The following is a 20,035-nucleotide window of genomic DNA, read 5'->3' as shown; positions in this document are numbered from 1 at the left end:
GCCCCAAGTGGAGGAGTTCAAGTATCTCGGGGTCTTGTTCACGAGTGAGGGAAGAATGGAGCGTGAGATCGACAGGCGGATCGGTGCGGCATCCGCAGTGATGCGGGCTCTGCATGGTCTGTCGTGGTGAAAAGGAGCTGAGCCGTAAGGCAAAGCTCTCAATTTACCAGTCGATCTACGCTCCTACCCTCACCTATGGTCATGAGCTATGGGTAGTGACCGAAAGAACAAGATCGCGAATACAAGCGGCTGAAATGAGTTTCCTCCGCAGGGTGTCTGGGCTTTCCCTTAAAGATAGGGTGAGAAGCTCAGTCATCCGGGAGGGGCTCAGAGTAGAGCCGCTGCTCCTCCGCATCGAGAGGAGTCAGATGAGGTGGCTCGGGCATCTGATCAGGATGCCTCCTGGGCGCCTCCCTGGTGAGGTGTTCGGGCACGTCCAACGGGAGGAGGCCCGGGGAAGACCCAGGACACGCTGGAGGGACTATGTCTCCCGGCTGGCCTGGGAACGCATGGGATTCTCCCGGAAGAGCTGGAAGAAGTGGCGGGGAGAGGAAGTCTGGGCCTCTCTGCTTAAGCTGCTACCCCCGCGACCCGACCTCGGATAAGCGGAAGAGAATGGATGGATGGATGGATAAAAAAACTGAGAAATCACATGTACATAAGTATTCACAGCCTTTGCCATGAAGCTCAAAATTGAGCTCAGGTGCATCCTGTTTTCCCTGCTCATCCTTGAGATGTTTCTGCAGCTTAATTGGAGTCCACCTTTGGTAAATTCAGTTGATTGGACATGATTTGGAAAGGCACACACTTGTCTATATAAGGATTGTCTTGAGGCACAAATCTGGGGAAGGTTACAGAAAAAATTCTGCTACTTTGAAGGTCCCAATGAGCACAGTGGCCTCCATCATCTGTAAGTGGAAGAAGTTCAAAACCACCAGGACTCTTCCTCGAGCTGGCCGGCCATCTAAACTGAGCGTCGGGGAGAAGGGCCTTAGTCAGGGAGGTGACCAAGAACCCGATAGTCACTCTGTCAGAGCTCCAGAGGTCCTCTGTGGAGAGAGGAGAACCTTCCAGAAGGACAACCATCTCTGCAGCAATCCACCAATCAGGCCTGTATGGTAGAGTGGCCAGATGGAAGCCACTCCTTAGTAAAAGGCACATGGCAGCCCATCTGGAGTTTGCCAAAAGGCACCTGAAGGACTCTCAGACCATGAGAAACAAAATTCTCTGGTCTGATTAGACAAAGCTTGAACTCTTTGGTGTGAATGGCAGGCGTCACGTTTGGAGGAAACCAGGCACCACTCATCATCCGGCCAATACCATCCCTACAGTGAAGCATGGTGGTGGCAGCATCATGCTGTGGGGATGCTTTTCAGTGGCAGGAACTGGGAGACTAGTCAGGATAAAGGGAAAGATGACTGCAGCAATATACAGAGACATCCTGGATAAAAACCTGCTCCAGAGCGCTCTTGACCTCAGACTGGGGCAATGGTTGATCTTTCAGCAGGACAATGACCCTAATCACACAGCCAAGATATCAAAAGAGTGGCTTCAGAACAACTCTGTGAATGTCCTTGAGTGGCCCAGCCAGAGCCCAGACTTGAATCTGATTGAACATCTCTGGAGAGATCTTAAAATGGCTGTGCACTGACGTTCCCCATCCAACCTGATGGAGCTTGAGAAGTGCTGCAAAGAGGAATGGGCGAAACTGACTCAAAAAGACTTGAGGCTGTCATTGCTGCCAAAGGTGCATCGACAAAGTATTGAGAAATCTACATTTTGTACCTAATATTGTATGCAAAATTTGGTTGACCTAAGTGAAAGTGTACTCAAGTTATCGTGTTTACATACACAGAGACACACAGACATAAATCCAAAAATGGTATACTTGGAATCAGGGAGGTCTAAAACGTCGAGATTTTATCAAAATCTCAACATCGAATTTTTTGGACGATTGCAGTACTGTATGGGAAAATAAAGAAAGGAGATCAATATCAGGCATGTATGGTTCAGAAGACATTATGCTGTTTCTTGATTTTAACCCACCTGAAGACCTAGTTACCTTCTTTTGTGAGAGGATTATGCCACCATTTCTTACCTGTGCCTCTCTTGTTCTTCAGACCATCAATCACAATATATTTATATATGTTACGGTCAAAACCCGAAGTTCGGCCAGTTCCCGAATTGGCCAGCCATTTCACATTTTGGCTGCGAGGTGTGGCCAAAGTCCGAATTACTAGAAATGACCAGTGTATATGCTACTTTGGCCAGCCAATTCGTGAAGTGGTGAGAACTCCCTAGCCAAAATTTGATGTGCTGATATAAGACTGTCCTTTTTTATTCCAACTTTGGCCGATTGCCCCATGCTATTTCGCAAATTGGCTGGCCAAATCCCGAAATCAAGTCAAAGATCGGATATTGGCTGGTCAATTTACATCGACATTGGACATTTCCCGATTTGACCGGACACTTCCCGCTTTGGCCAATTTCAGGTTTTGGCCGTAACATATATACATATAATCTAATCATGGAAGTACTACTGCAGCTTGTTGAACCCTTTTACAAAATATGACATTTACTTTATTCATCAAAATAACAATGAGTAGCCAGTGGCACCGTCAGCCAATGACCTACACAATTCATCACTCCTACTTTGCATGGACTGAATATGTATACTATTTATGTCCTAGCATTGTGTGTTGTATTTAAAATGTGCAAATTTGTAAGATATGAATGTCAAGAAACAAACAAATAAGAAGGACATAATGGTTCAGCTCCATAAAGCCGTGTCCCATATACAGTCAATATGCTTTTCATAGTTTTACCTGGGTCTATCATTTTTTTAACAATGTTGCTTGTTTGATCACAAAGGAGTTTCAAAAAGTAGAAAATATAAGGAATGCTTTCTGAGATGAATAACATTTCTTTGTCATATACATGAAAGGAAATGTTGTTTGTTCTTGAACAGTATTTGAACAATCATTGAAATCGGCATTTCATTTTTATATATAAAAAAACATCAAAGTGTGAAAAGAAGTAAAAATACTTTCTGGAAGACATTTGCAACATAAAATTATTAGAAAAAATGTAGATATCCCTTGGAAATTGCAAAAGATTAGGAACAAACAACATAAAAGTGACAATTGATTGTCATGGGCACTTTATAATAACAGTCATAGTCAGTCATTGTCATTTATTTTCTTTTAGTTTGAAGGTGCCTCTCACATATTGTGACACCATTGTGACCTCTTTTTGTTTTTAAGTAATGCATGTGAAAAACACAGCACAGTATAAATGAATTAAAGAAAAGTTTGAATTTAGTGAGAAAACAACAAAACTAAACTCTGCATTTGATACAGAACATAGTGAGGAAAGTGTGTTTTGTGAATAATAGGAAATTTATGAGAAGTAAAGAGCAAGAGAAATATTTTAGTATTGAGGAAAAAGGGTAAAAGAATAGAATAATGCCCCTTAAATAACTAATAAAGAGTATGATAGAGAAACAAGAACCATTGCTTCTTACATGACATGATAATCATAGAGCTTTACCAAAAAGAAAGTGAAGAAAGAAGCTACTTAAAAGCTAGAAACATTGTAATGGACACTTTGAAATCAATGCAGTATTTCACTTCAGTTTATACTTAGCCAGGTCAGTTCTGCTAGCACTGGAGAACTGCAATTCCAGCCTTTAGATATGGTCAGCGTGAGCACTGCACTATTCTGAACTTTCCAGATATTTCTAGTAGTGTACCAGAATGAACATTAAATGAAACTTTGAAATAATTATCTCTTTAAATGTGAAGAAATGAATCTGTTTCTCTCTTCAGACAAGATAAGTAGGAAACAATGTCTTCAAAATAAGCTTTATTGTCATATGTACTTACTTGAATGAAAAAATATATTTTAAATTGTGTTTTAATAGAAGTTGAAGTTTAAGCTTATCATCACAGGTATACAGCACAGGGAATAATTTATTTGGATGTCTGACCAACAGAAAACATGTTGTCATTGTTTGGAAACATACCATTAGAAATGTTTCCTTAACAATGCCATCCAACACAAAATAAAATACTCCAACAATAACAACATGTATTTATATAGCACATATTCATACAAAGAATGTAGGTCAAAGTGCTCTACAAGACGTCAAAGCGAAAGTTACAAGATTTATAAAACATAGCTATATACATATGTATATGTACACTGTCATACTGTAATTCTCTAAAAAAAGAGTCTGGTAATAAGGTAAGATGGCTGGGAAGACAGAAAAAAATATTTTAAATAATCCAGTTAAGTTGGAGAAAAAAACAAACAAAATCTGCAGGGGTTCCAAGGCCAAAAGATCTCCCAGTTCCCACTGGACATTCTACCTAACATAAGTGTGCTGAATTCTTTTCTCATTGTTTCCAGGGTTTGTGTGAGAGGATTCAATAAAGTTGATATTGTGGACAGCTGGGCAACCACCTTCATTCCATCATCAAAGTGGCAGCATGGTACCTCAGTCAGGCGTGGTGACACAAAACACCACCACAAAAGAACCTGAAATGAAGGCAGAGAGAAGCAGAGATTACTAAAGAACCCTAAAGAGTATGATAATTCTATGCCTATAAAGTTTATAAAGAGAACAACTAAAATGTAGCTACAAAAAAAAGTCAAATTAAACAAACAGGTTTTCAACAGTTTTAAAATGTTTCACAATATTAGCCTGGTGAATTTCTACTGTTAAAGCATTCCAGATTTTAGGTGCATAACAGCAAAAAAACGCCTCACGACTTCTTTTAAGCTTGACTCTTGGAATTAAAAGCAGACCTCCATTTGAAGATCTAATGTTAACAACTTGGAGTGTAGGAGGACAGGCATTCCAAAATATAGGATGGAGTGGGGTTATTTAAGGCTTTGTACACCATTAGTACTATTTTAACGTCAATGCTAAATGGCATTGGTAACCAATGTAATGACGCTAAAACTGGTGAGATGTGCTTACATTTTCCTTTCCTAGTTAAAATTCTTGCAGCTACATTCTGCACTAATTGCAACCGATTGATGTCTTTCTTAGGTAGGCATGATAGCAGTGCATTACAGTAATGTTGACGACTAAAATCAAAAGCATTAAATACTTTTTCAGCATTTTGTAATGTTCTATCAGGTCTAAATTTTGCAATATTCCTTAAGTAAAAAAGATAAGTCCTAATGATCTGCTTAATGTGCAATTTAAAGTTTAAGTCAGAGTTCATGCTTACACCTATATTCTTCACCTCAGCCTTGACTTTTAAACCTAAGGGATCAAGTTTATTTCTATTGCCCTTGCTACTCCAGTTTTGCCAATCACTAACATTTTTGTTTTTTACTTATTTTGCTAAAGTGTCTCAACATTTACTTAAAATACTGTTAAGACATTGGATCAGAAATCCAAGAGCATCAGGGTCATCAGGCACTATAGTTAAATCAATTCATGCCAGGAAGAGAATTTTGTACCTGAAACCCCTAAATATACAAGGAAACCCAGTATTACCTTGTGCAGGATACGCTTTGTTTTTTTATAAACTGTCCTGAGGTAAGAAGGATGTTGATTTAGGATTATTTATGTGAATTTCCCCTTGGGATTAATAAAGTATCTAGGAGTTATATAGTTATAATACAAACTATTAGTTATAGTTATAGTTATTTGATATTTTGTTGAGAGTTATGTTGTTACTCTGTTTATTTAGTTATTCTGTTTGCACTAGTACTACTGATCTTCTTAACTCTTTATTACCTTATCTTTATTCCTCTTGTTGCACTGAGCATGTATATGACAAAAGAATTTCCCTCGGGATAAATAAAGTTCTTATCTATCTATCTATCTATCTATCTATCTATCTATCTATCTATCTATCTATCTATCTATCTATCTATCTATCTAGAATATAGTGCTATCTATCTATCTATCTATCTATCTATCTATCTATCTATCTATCTATCTATCTATCTATCTATCTATCTATCTATCCATCCACATCCTGCTACGATGCTAATCCTTGTTACACACCTTCCACCTTCATCATTGTTCTCCCGTAAAGTACTAATAAAACTTTGGGTAACAGCAGTCTCACCCTATACTATGCTGCATCACCTGAATGCAAACATTAGTCAGAGAGATGAGGGATCAGCTGCATGCTCACAGTAGTAAAAGTCTTTAAAATTGTTTAATGCATTTAGCCTTCCCTGGCTGGGGTGCTTCTCTTGTTCAGATCTGTCTCAAAGCTTGTGGTCCCATCCCTCTATAGAAGACCATCTCTGAATAAGACATCTTTGAATTTTATTAATTTCAGGAAAACAGAAAGAGAGTCAAGTCTTTTTGGATTTGTCTGCTTTGCTTTCCCATATTTCTTGTTACTGAAAGACTCCAAAGTTTAAGAGCTGCAGGAATAAAATGTGCTTTAAGGAGAGTTTTATTTGTGCAGCCCAGAACACAACAGAATGTACATATATATACAGGTTAAATTCCGTTGCAATGAAGTGCCAGGGACCTAAAAAATATTTCGTTGTAATGAAAATTTCGTAGCAATGAGATTCTGAATTTGTCACTATAGTGTTTCATTAACTTGCGTCCAGGCATTTGCAATCATTTCAATAAGTTCATTCAAATTAATTTTCATCTCCTCCTGTATACAAGTTATGCTGACGAGAATTTTTCTCAGCATTTCCTTACCATAATACGAATGATACTCAAAGCACCCATCAAGATCTTTTCGGAGTTGATTCAGCGGTGAACCGCTGCAGCGCTGTGCGGATAAACAGATAAACAGTCTTCCATAGACATGATCGTACTCGGGACAGTATTTGCCATGTCGTCCCATTGGGGGAGGTCCCTAAAGAATTTAAAAACCTCACAACAGTGACTTTGCTTTTTCTTGAATAAGTGGCTAATTAATAGGAATGTTTCTTAAGCGAGTATCACTGAACAACATTAAAACTGCTTTTTCAATGTCTTCAAATGCAGCACTTCGCATACATTTGTGCTGAGGCCCAAGGTATGCAACACAAGATTGTTCTTCTATTTTTGCTCAGTCTTTTAAGAAAGCTGACAGTGTCAATGGTTAAATTTCGAATTCACCGGCAACGTCTTTTTTTCTTTCTGATCAAATTGAGAGCCACAAAAATGTATTTTTTTTTTTTATTTGAGCTGTTGTCGTTTTATTGTGTCTGCCATCTCTATATGAGGTTGACAATGAGTTAAATTCCAATGGATGTTTTTCAAATTTTGAAGAGCTATAAGCAAAAGGTATCACTGAAAACCACAGCAAACAAACACAGCAAAAAACAGTACAAGGAAAGTTTAAGGAGAGAAAAATGTACAGTGTTTCTGTTCAGGGATCATTGTTCACAACTGAACTGCAACCACAGACCTAACTGCCTTGTGGATGATTCATTCTGGCATTTCAAGGTGACTTCATTGTAATGAAAGTATCTGCTGAATGTATTTCATAGTAACAAGATTTTTATAGACTCTGTCTTATGGGGAAACTGTCGGAACCTTAAAAATATTTCATTGTAATGAAAATTTTGTTGTAACGATATTTATTGTAACAGAATTTGACCTGTATAAATATACAGTATATTGTGATAGATAGGGGGCGATATCGCTCCCTTGAACCCTTGTCCATGACTCCAGAAACCAGGTAAAAGTCCTCAAATTTACTTTATTCAAATGCCACAGTGCACAAAACACCCTCTCCTCCACTATACTCATACACAAATCAATAATAATCACAATAATACAATCCTCCAACTCCCAGACGCGTTGCCACCCTTCCACCCAGCTCAGCTCACCGTCTGGGAGCTCCCATAGTCCTTTTATATATCCTGACCCAGAAGTGTTCCCAATCCCCAATCCATGTTACTCTCAATCACTTCCGGGTCAGGTACAAGTCCTTTTCTTCACCCCGGAAGCACGTCATTCCCCTTGTCCACGTGTGCTTCCGGGGCGTAGGGAAAATACCTGTTATTCCTCCCTGCAGCGTCTCCTAGTGGCCCCCATGGCATCCAGCAGGGCTGCGTATAAAAACTACAATGTCCATGATGCCCTGCTGGTCTTCTGGGGACCTCCATACTGCAAGGAGGGCTCCACCTGGCAGCTTGGGGGTATTGGGTGGGATAAAAGGCCGGCCATCCACCACAATATGTATATATACTAATAAAAGGCAAATCCCTCACTGACTGACTGACTCACTCACTCACTCACTCACTCACTGACACATCACTAACTCTCCAACTTCCCGTGTAGGTGGAAGGCTGAAATTTGGCAGGCTCATTCCTTACAGCTTACTTACAAAAGTTAGACAGGTTTCATTTTGAAATTCTATGCTTAACAGTCATAACTGGAACCTAATTTCGTCCATATATACGGCCATAGCCTGCAGCTTGGTCGCCGTGTGAGGCGGAGTTGCGTCCCGCATCATCACGCCTCCCATGGAATTGAGTGCCTGCCCGAATAAGGTAAATATTCGCGGGTGAAGGACTGTGCTTAGCATATTCATAAGTGCAGCTACTGCAGAAACCCTCTGACGCTGAACAAGCCTTTGTACACATATCAATAGGAAAGCAAGGTGTAAACTTAAGTTTAAATTACGTTCATAGACACGCTGCCACTAAATATTCGCAGGCAAATCCACAACTTAATACCGGGAATGCCTATTAAACATCTTAGATTCACAAGTACCGATTTGGGTAGTGATCACTTCGATGAATGAAACCTGTTCAAAAAACGCATTACGCAATTAAGAAGGCAGCAACAGAATATGAAGCGAGTGACACATACAAGCATATTCAAAAGTGTAGCTACTGCGGAAACAAAGCAGGGTGTAAACCTTAAGTTTAAATTAAGTTCATAGACACGCTGTCGCTAGCGTTTGTCATGCCTACGACGAATACGATATTCGCGAGATACAAGTTTAATGAGAAGACGCAAGGAGTAAACAAGACTTTTGATCACTTTGTAAGGGAGTTAAAATTGCTGTAATGGAGTTAAAATTGTTTGTGAAGGACTGTGCTTATACAAACAAATAGGAAAGCAAGGTGTAAAGCTTAAGTTTAAATTAAGTTCATAGACATGCTGCCGCTGGCATTTGTCATGCCTAAGACGAATACGATATTCGCGAGATACAAGTTTACTGAGAGGACGCAGGGTATAAATGAGACTTTTGATCACTTTCTAACGGAGTTAAAATTGCTGGTGAAGGGCTGTGCTTATGCAAACGAAGATGAGATGGTCAGGGATAGAATAGTGTTTGGCACAAACTCAGCGAAAGTGTGAGAGAAACTTCTGAGCTAAAATTAAATAAAGCCGTGGACATTGCAAGATCGCACTAGATATTTGCGAGATACAAGTTTAATGAGAAGACGCAGGGTATAAAGCCTCGATAATAAAGACCTGGCGAAGTCATGGAGAACATGGAAGGATGAGTTAAGATTATACACAGAACTTGCAATGCCGGAGGCAGAGGAAAACACTAAGGTCAGATTATTCCATTATCTTATTGGAGAGAGCGGCAGAGAATTGTGTCAGGCGCTGACCGGTGATGTAAGACCTGATGAGTTAACCATGAGCTTGATAATATGTAAATTTGATGAACATTACAACCCGAAAATAAACGAAACTGTGGAGAGGTTCAGATTTTTTCCAAGAAATCAGGCAAGGGGAGAAAATATAGACAACTAAGTCACAGATCTGAGTGTTAGCAGGCACATGCAATTTCGGGGAGATTAAAAGTTCCCTTATACATGCCTGAATTGTGTGTGGAACCAGTGATGCAAGTTTGCAACAAAGATTACTGAGAGAAGACAAACTGACTTTAGAGAGGTGCAAACAAATATGCAGAGCCACAGAACTGTTGAAGGAGAACAGCAGAACAGTCACACAGGCTTCCCAATTCTATACTTCTCCCAGTGCGTCTCTCTAAACCCTCTGTGCAGGAACATTATCATAAGGCTTAACAATCTTATTGTTACACCTTCTACGTGCACCCAACCTTCCTTATTACGGAGTCTTCCTAGCTTTACCGCTGGCTGCTTCTTTCCATTCACCTTCCTAGCTCTTTATTTAAACCGTTTTCCTTCTCACTTTTCCGCTCCTTCACTGTCTTCTCCCTTTTCGTTCAAAATACATGCCTCCTTGCCTTTTTACAATCAGTTCCCCTTACATCACACCATGGCACGTTTAGCAAGGACCCACAGGCGTAGTTTGCCCCCAATCTTCTTAAACAGACATCCCACCATTACTGGCACATAATCTCAAAAGGAAGCACACGGCAGAAACATTTAAAGGCACACAATAAGAAATTTTGTGACAACCGTTACAAGATGCTGTCACTAAATACTCACAAGAGATTCCACAAGTTCATAGACACGCTGCCGCTAAATGTTCGCAGGAAAATCCACAAGTTAATACCGGGAATGCCTGTTAAACATCATACATTCACAAGTAGCGATTTGGGTAGTGAACACTTCGATGAATGAAACCTGTTATCTTTACAACGGTTGACAAACATGGAATGTAACTTCAAAACAAAACGTCCTCAAAATACGAACCTGATTGAAAAATATAATGATATTTAAATCCTTGATGACAGCAACACTCATAACAGTGACAAAACAATTACATTGACAATCAGGTTATGTTATTTTTAAAATGTTTCCTTTTCTTTTTCATAACTTCTTTAACACACTACTTCTCCGCTGCGAAGCACGAATATTTTGTTACTATATATATATATATATATATATATATATATATATATATATATATATATATATATATATATATATATATATATATATATATATATATATATATAATAACCAAAGGAGAAAACTTATAATAAATATTTGGGGCACCTTCTGACGATTCCTGTATAATTGAAAATAAAATTATTTACTGTAAAACATGATAACATCTTTCCAGATGCGAGTTCTAAGCTAGATTGACTCTGTGATGGTGGTAGCCCCGATATGAGATGTGTGAAGCAGAATAGGCAGGTGTAGGGGTGTCTGTAACCAGAAGTAATGTCACTCAGCAGCCTGCCTCTGATCACTGGATCTGCAGGTAAAATGAGAGGACAGGTGACAATGGCAACCCTCGGCCCAAAATGGTATTGCTGGCTGACAAACCCTCAAGTTGAGTCCCAAACATATATATATAGGGTATGTTTGTAAGTGTTAAAAAAAATTGAGTCACTCTCTTAACTTTATGGTGTTTTTGACCTTGTTAGAGCCATTGTTGTGATTTAATGTTCAAGCTATATACACAAAAGTGTTTGCAAAGTTTTGATTGAAATGTTTGACTATATAATATATAAGTTTAAATAGATAGTTCTGTGGTGGGTTGGCGCCCTTCCCGGGGTTTGTTCCTGCCTTGCGTCCTGTGTTGGTTGGGATTGGCTCCAGCAGAACCTTGTGACCCTGTAGTTAGGATATAGCGGGTTGGATAATGGATGTATGGATGGATCGATAGTTTACAAGCTGTTACAGAGTAATGGGGATTGTAGAAGGGATGTGAAAATGAGAAGGTGGAAGGGGTGGAGAAGAGTGTCATGAGTAGTTTGTGACAGATGGTTATCAGCAAGAATGAAAGGGAAGGTCTACAGGATGGTAGTGAGACCAGCTATGTTGTATGGGTTGGAGACGGTGGCACTGACCAGAAAGCAGGAGACAGAGCTGGAGGTGGCAGAGTTAAAGATGCTAAGATTTATACTGGGCGTGACGAGGATGGATAGGATTAGAAATGAGTACATTAGAGGGTCAGCTCAAGTTGGACAGTTGTGAGACAAAGTCAGAGAGGCGAGATTGTGTTGGTTTGGACATGTGTAGAGGAGAGATGCTGGGTATATTGGGAGAAGGAAGCTAAGGATAGAGCTGCCAGATAAGAAGAATAGAGAAAGACCTAAGAAGATGTTTATGGATGTTGTGAGAGAGGACATGCAGCTGATGGGTGTAACAGAACAAAATGTAGTGGACAGGAAGATATGAAAGAAGATGATCTGCTGTGGCATCCTCTAACGGGAGCAGCCAAAAGAAGAAGAAGATTATTGATAGCTTACCTCCAAACTGACAAGCAAATGTAACCTCTCTGCCTGTTGCCTTGTTATAATCATAGAAGCAGACTCAGTTTTTGTTTTCAAAGGTCAAGGTATAAGGGTTTAATTTTTTCCAGCTGTAAGGTAAAGTATTATAAAATAGGTACTGTAACTGTAATGCAATTAAATAAACTTAAATGTGCAAAATATAATGTAAAATATAGCAAAATGTAACAGAATTTGCAGCTTAGAATTTAATTGTTTTAGAGAAGCTTTAGAGATGTTTTTTCTCAGAATTGTTTATGATTTGATTTTCTTTGAACATCTGAAAATCAGTTTACTTGACTATGGAATTTCTTTTGTTATGTGTTATTCTCAGTCCTTGACACTTTGCCATCTCTTCTGCTCTACAATTTTAAAAACATTGACGAAAGCACAGTTACTGAACTTGTGTTGTTTTTTAAACGGTTCTGCCTTTGCTGTTTGCTTTCTGATGTAGTTTAATCTTTTTTTGTTTGACCTCTTTACGTTTTTCACCTCTTGTTTTCTAGCTAGTTTGGATTACATATTTATATAAAATATTTTTGAAATCTTACTTGCTTGCCATGGCACTACTTCTTTTTGCTCATCTGGACCTTTACTTACTGACTGCTGATCATTACAGGGCTCCCTCCATATCATGAAGCCAGCAGTCGAAGCACGACCTGAATTAATGATGCAGCAGTCAGATGGTGTGTGCCTATCGGCAGACAGACTGCTGTCATTACCACACTGACTCCCAATGTGTTCTCTTTTGGGAACACATTAAAGGGATATGAACAAATATCAAACACCAGAATATTTTTACCAACAAAACACCTATAATGAAGGAGTATTAGTTCTTAAAGAAAAAAAATCTGGTCTTCTCCATTGTTCAGAGAATCGCTCTGGGGGTGCAGATGTGATTTATAGACTTGTTATTGGATCATCAGTCTGATGGCTTTTTATCTGAATTCCAGTTGCTGTCCTGTAGTTTTCATTTGATGCAGCTCAGCAATGAGCCACAGGAAAGAAATGTGTCCATTACCAGGAGAAACTTCATCCACAGCAGGAGCCATAGTGATACTGTGATACATAGTGATAACTAAACTTTCTAACTCAGAAATTGGTGCTGCAACTTAATGATCAAAGTGTTCTAATGAACATGTGTCTCAACTGCTTTCACTTTTCTGAAAGTAACACAATAGTAAAAGAAATAACATGTTATGTGACTTTAAAATAGGTATATCTGAACTGAAAATTACTCTTGAAACTGAATGAACAGAAATCAGTAGTAATCCATAAAAGTAATATAAGAACAGCAATTCAGAATTAACGAGAAAGTTAAAATCATAAATATGAAGAGTACAGAGACAAAAAAAGATGTTTGGAAAGTTCAAATAAAGAAAAATCAAAAATAAAGTATACTGCATGTTCAACTCCATCATTCAAAAGAGAGAAATTGTCATGCTTTTCCATCTATTGAATTCACTAGATATACAGTAAAGCCATATAATGTTTCAGCTTGTGCCTGGTTGCTTTTAATTAAGATACAGATTGATTTCTGTTTTATTACTGACTTCAACCTTGCATCTGTTAGATGTTTTTTTAGAATCTTAAAATAATATGTATTGTTACAAACACATTTTGTAATTTATTAGACCTGGGGTGATTCGGATCTGAATGGACAAACAGCCCAAGGAACACAAACACTTTTTGATTATTCTTGGAATCATTGTTAATTTGACGTGAAGATAGGCCTTTTTAGTTTGGGAAAAAAGAAAAGAAGAGTAAGAAGAGTGGAGAAAGTAACAAGAAAAAGAGAGAAGACTCCAAAGAAATGGGCATGACCTACGCAGACTGAACAACAATCTGAAGCAGATCTGCATCCAGACTCTTCGTCCATTGCCTGTATTTTTTGCATACAGTAAGTATTTTTAATAAGATTCATTTTCAAAGACATTTCCTAACCTTTTAAGGATCTTTTCAAATGTATTTTCTACTTTTGCTTCCATCAGTTTTTTTTATTAATTTGATTTATAATAATATTGATTTTAGACTGTTTGATTGGGTCAAGGTATATAGTTAAGAGCACCTGGTGTGGGTGGCTGCCATACTTCTACAGGGGTTAGCATCTGAGAAGAGACATCTTCAAAATAAAGCACTGTGGTGAACAGGCACCTTCTTTGGTGGTTGTCACAGGTGTAGCTTAGGTCTGCTTGTGCAGAGCTAGTTAGTCTCTTTGCTTGATGTAGCTGTCCACATGCATGTAAGCCTGTACACGTGGGATGCTATAAAATAGGTACCTAAGATTCATATAAACAATATAGTTAACAGTAACTATGGTGTAGGCAAACCAAAATAACCAACATTGGAATCTCCATGATAATATGTTAAAGGTATAGTGATAAGAGCACCTGGTGTGGGTGAATGCCATGTTCCCACAGGGGTTAAGAGCTCATGGTGCCGTCTCCAATAATAACAGCAGCACAGTGAGCAGCCATCTGCTTTGGTGATTCACACAAGTGTAGCTTAACCATTTGGTCTTCTTATGCTGAGCTAGTAACTCTCTTTGTTTAAATAAGTAGAGGAGGCTGTACAAGTACAAAGCAGCTACAGTATATTATGTTAAGTTTCCTTGCATGATGTCATCCAGCCACAGAAATAAAAGATGGCAACCCACTATCATCTACATCCAAGCTTCTGGATTCTTTAAGCAAATCTCCTGTGTTTTTAGTGAGTGTCAAAATCACTGTAAGGTTTCTAGACATTGCATTTTTTGACTGTGATTTTTACCTCTGTCATCTCATGGGCCTTGTGGCAATTTTAACAACTCCCTGTCTCTTAATTTACAGTGGCAGAAAATAAGCTTAGACAAAAAGAACAGAACAAAGTTTAGGATCCGTTGTATTCAGTCCTTATTAAACAACTAGCAAACCCGTGGCATACAATACGCTGCATAATGAGGCCGGTTTTTTAATGATTTTTAAGCACAGGGAGAAAATTAACATTTGAAAAATCGGTAATATAATAAATCAGCAAGAAAAGCAACATTGTAACAATGCACGGAACGAACCAACACACAATCATCCATGACTGAACACTGGCGGACCGCAATCGCGCCTTCTCCTGCCAGACGGAGGGATGGGGGTGCGCACAGGCGCGGAGTGTGGAACGGGAGGAGAGGAGAAGGACATCCACTTCCCTCCCTCGGTCATGCTAGTCTGCTGATTTCTCGTTCAGTATGCACTTCCCGCTCATGTGCCCACCTCCAACTCGTCACTTGAGTCGTTGTCGTCTTTACACAGTTCAGATGCACCTGTGACTCACGTAGATGTTTCATTGTTCTGTGCAGTTTTGGCTGCTTTTCTATATATAATCCACCAAGACACCCGACCACGGTAGTAGCGAGGTGGGAGGGGGGTGTGTACAAAGGGTAGGGACGTAACCAGTGGGAGCGTATGAGTCGCACTTAGTGGGAATTCCACAGTTTGCAGCCCGAATGGGGTTCAACGGCCTACCCAGGCCTCTCTGCGCTGGATAGACACACGCTCAATCTCATGCATAATTATTTATTGAATGCTAAACACTTCTGGAAAGACACGGTTGTCTGAAACGGGTTGGTGTGAGAATACAACAGTAAGTGAATGAAAAGTTGGAACTCTGGAGAGAGCAAAATGCAACACAATAGTGAACCTGCGACATAACAAATGCCGCATAATTATTTATTGATGGTTGAACACTTCTGGAAAGACACAATTGTCAAAAAAGGGAGGGTTTGAGGATACAACAGAAAGTGAATGAAAAGATAGAACTCTGGAGAGAGCAACATATAATTGTCCGTGAGTGAAGAAGACGCATGTTTGTCGCGGATGCGAATTGCTGTATGTAGCGTGTAAAACAGTTTGCTATGGTGCACGCGGTCATGTGTTGTAACCGAAAACTCTGTTTTTAAAGACTGCTTACTTCATTGTGTTTTAACCTCAGTTGTAAAGGATTGTTTTAAGGATCTCATGGGATACCCCTCGCAAACCGTTTTACAAGCTGCAGAAACATGCCTCTATGAACAGTCAAGGTTGCTCGGAGGTACATGAGGCCTCTACGACAGACAAATATAAACGACGCCGTTCTTTCTGTGTCGTTGCATCCGAGTTGGTGGGCGTGGCTCTGCGAGTTGTCGTTGTACTCAATGGTCTTGGAGTTGGTGGCCGTGGTTCCTCCCTGTGTGCGCCATAGGTGTCTTACTTGTCGGCGGCTTAGTGAATCCACGCCCCTTCCGGCGTGCTTTCCATGGGTGTCTTGCCTTAGTGAATTATATATATAGATACTGATAGATAGATAGATTTTTAAAATTTTAAATAGACCTTTAATAACAATTAGAACATAATTGCAGTCATATTAACAGACAAAATTCAACAACATTAAAAAAACACATTTTTTATACTTATACTTCACAGCAGTATCAGACATTCATTTTTGGTGGAACATAAAACATCATTTACAGCCCAGATTTCTCTAAATATATCTAATTGATTTATTAGTTTAAAATATGGAAGTTTGATCTTCAGTCGCCTTTGAAGAAGGGCCTTAAACATTAACAGAGCATCAGCGGTTTTCACATCTTTATCTTTATTTCTTCTTGTTTTTAAAATTACCTTCTTGACTTGGCCTAACAAAAAATTGCAAAGTAAACATTCCCTTTTACATATTCTTGACACAGACATTCCAAATATATAAATGAGTTTCTTTAATACAATTCCCAATTTCATAAACAATAAAGGAAGGAAATGCAACAGTGGTTTTAATCTGGTACAATATAGAAATAAGTAATAAATTGTTTCTTTATGAAGGCAAAATGGACACTGATCCCATGTGCTAGCGTCAATAGTTTTTAAGAATGAATTGGTGGCTATTGCTACATGTAGAATCCTCCACTGCAGGTCTCCAACTCTTTTTTTTTTTGAATGGGAGGTTTATATAAAATCCTCCATGCTGGAGAAGTTGTGTCATACAGAAAGAGAGTGTTCCTCCAGAGTGTATCAGGCATCTCCTTCAAATGCATATAATGTGATACTTTAAGACACCAGTCATACAAGTCTTTTTTGATAAATCTTAGAACAAAATTCCATTAATGTGATTAATTTTTTAAATTGAATATTTAAGACAGATAAAATATTTACATTTGGTGTAATTGAAATGTTATATTCAGGAGATTCTGACTCTTTTCTGAGAATTCCAGAGAAAAAAGGGGTCCTGCACCCAATTGCATTAAAGAAACTTTTAATTTGTTAATAATTGACCCCCTAAAACAGACAGACTTAATCCCGAGCTCATGTGCTACAGTTGCCTCAGAGTTCCACTGGTTACTGACCTGATCAAGACGAAAGCCAAGCAAAATGACACCTTTTATTGGCTAACTAAAAAGATTGCAATATGCAAGATTTCGAGGCAACTCAGGCCCCTTCTTCAGGCAAGATGTAATGTGATCAATAAAGTCAATGACTTTAGTAAAGCCTTTGTTCATAAGCAGGGAGTTTAAACTGACTGAGTCAACCTCCAAGATTGCATTCCACACTACTGGTTCTTCAAGTAACCAGAAGAATAAGTTCAGACTAATTCCTACTCTGTTTGTTATAATGTACCAAATTAATAGCATATTACGCTGAAAAGTTATTCTCAGACCCCAAATAAAAACGAGTGAGAACTAAACTATGATCTGAAATCCCTGTGGGCAAAAGACAAGAGCCCAAATGAAGTTCAAGTTGCAATGAAAAATATAAATTCTGTCCAGCCTTGCCATGGATAACATCCCACTGGAGGCCCTGAGCCATGTGTACTGTCTCGCTGTTGGGTTCAATTCCCTCCATGCATCTACAAGTTCTTGCTGATGCAGGCTGCAACACCTTGACTGACCCTGGGTGAGGCTCAGTGCCATTCCTGTCCATCACAGCATTTTCAGTGCATTTAAAATCACCAGCTAAAGACATGATATCCTCTGAACTGCATTCAGCGAGTACATCTTTTAACAAAAGAAAAAAATAAAACTCTCTCCGAACCATCATTTGGACACTTATGAAAATATTGTATTTGCAGAACTACTTTCATGAGACAGCTTTTAACTTGTTCAAAAAAGTTTATGGACTCTGGGATAAATGCTTTACTGAAGATCACTGCCACCCCTGCACTGGCACTAGAACCGTGGCTTAGAAACGTCACTCACCCCAGTCCTTGTCCGAGTCTGACTGATTCATTGGGTGTGTATGAGTTTCTTGAAGGAAAACAACATCAAGTTTTGTTTTTTTTTTTTGCTCTAAATATTCAGAGTATGGCTCTTTTTAAGGAGTCTCTGCTGCCATTAACATTCAAAGAACCCAAAAGAGAAAACAGGTATTAGAAAGAAAAGCAATGGAGCAGCAGTGACAAGAAGAACTTGAACTAATAAGAAAAGAGGAATTGGTGTGGAGCCATTATGTGCTAGAGGTGACAGACTGTTTAACTCTGCTGATAAAGTTCTTTAAATGATTAAATTCTTTTCTTTCCATTCCCAAAGGAACAGCATTATGCATAACACGCTTGGCTGAAACCAAAAAAAGTTCCAGGTCAAGAAAATGTACTACAACATTGACTCCTCTTTTGCCTTCAAGAAAATCCAGAAAGTTTAGAATTCTTTCAGTGCTGTACTCCTTTTGTCCAAGCGTACCTGTTAAATTGTCACTGAACATGCAAGAGTCGCTGTCTTCACTACCCTGACCCTCCTTACAATCTGGGCTAATTGTCACATCTCTGTTACTTAAAAAGTGATTTTTTAAAGACACATCAGCCCCCTCTGTCAGGTTGGTTTTGTTACTTCTTTTGGCCCCTATTCCACCGTCTGTGGTTTCTTTCCTCTTTCTGGGGAGTATTGTCCATTCTTCATCTACATTCATTTCCTCAACTACTACTGCTTTTACTTCTCTAACCGCACTTCCTGAGGTAGTGCTGGGTTCAGTTTCTGCCACTGCTTTGAGATTTAAAAGTGGCCGAGTAGCTTCACTGTGGACTGTGGACTCAGCACTGGCCTCAGCCCGCTCATCCACCTTAGAAGGTTCACAGACAGCAACATCATTCAGACTCTGAATGTTATCCATCTCAGTTGGTGTCATTTCTCTGACTAGCTGTGTCACCTCAGCTTTAACTGGGACTTCTTCTTCAACCTGATTTCTATTCAGATTAGAGGACTTCAACTCAGGCGCAGCTGATTCATCTACTTCAGGCATTTTTGTCTCAGCTTTCTCTTTTTCACTCCTTGGAGCTACAACTGGGTATCTGATTTTCAGTACTTCCTAGATTAGAGCCAAGATTACCCGTAGATACCTCACAGATAATAATCTGCTGATCATCAGCATCGAAGTCTGAGTCCTCATACTCATACTCTACATCTGACTCCCTCACTGCATTTATGTTATTTCCCATAAGATAACTACCATTAGTTCTTTTACAGTCAACTGCTTTGTGTCCTGCATGGCCACATTTAAAACATGTCATTGATTCAGAAGATATAAACATAATATAATCACATCTGTCTACTTTGAATTTCAGGGCAGGATCTAACTCATTGTAACCTCTTTTGAGTAGCATAAAAACCTGTCTCCTAAATGAAAACACCCTAAAGGAATTATAATTATATCAGAAATTATCTCGCCATACCTGCTCAATTCATTACGTAGCAGTTCATTCTTCAAAGAAGGAGGAACATTAGAGATTATAATCCTCTTTGCGGGAGTCAAAAGTGGCAAAACAGAAATGAGGGTTCCATCTTTCTTATAAATTTAGAAAAGCAAAGACCCTCAATGATCCCTGATGGAAACCACTTTTATCATCACCTAATTTTTTTACCCACCTACAGACCACACTCTGAATTCCAACTTCTTTTAGTTTGATTGCTAACCTTTGATATGGTACCTTATCAAAGGCCTTATGAAGAT

Source organism: Polypterus senegalus, chromosome 2 (genome assembly GCF_016835505.1).
Source record: "Polypterus senegalus isolate Bchr_013 chromosome 2, ASM1683550v1, whole genome shotgun sequence".
NCBI lineage: Eukaryota > Metazoa > Chordata > Cladistia > Polypteriformes > Polypteridae > Polypterus > Polypterus senegalus.
Note: the sequence above shows the minus strand (reverse complement) of the source record.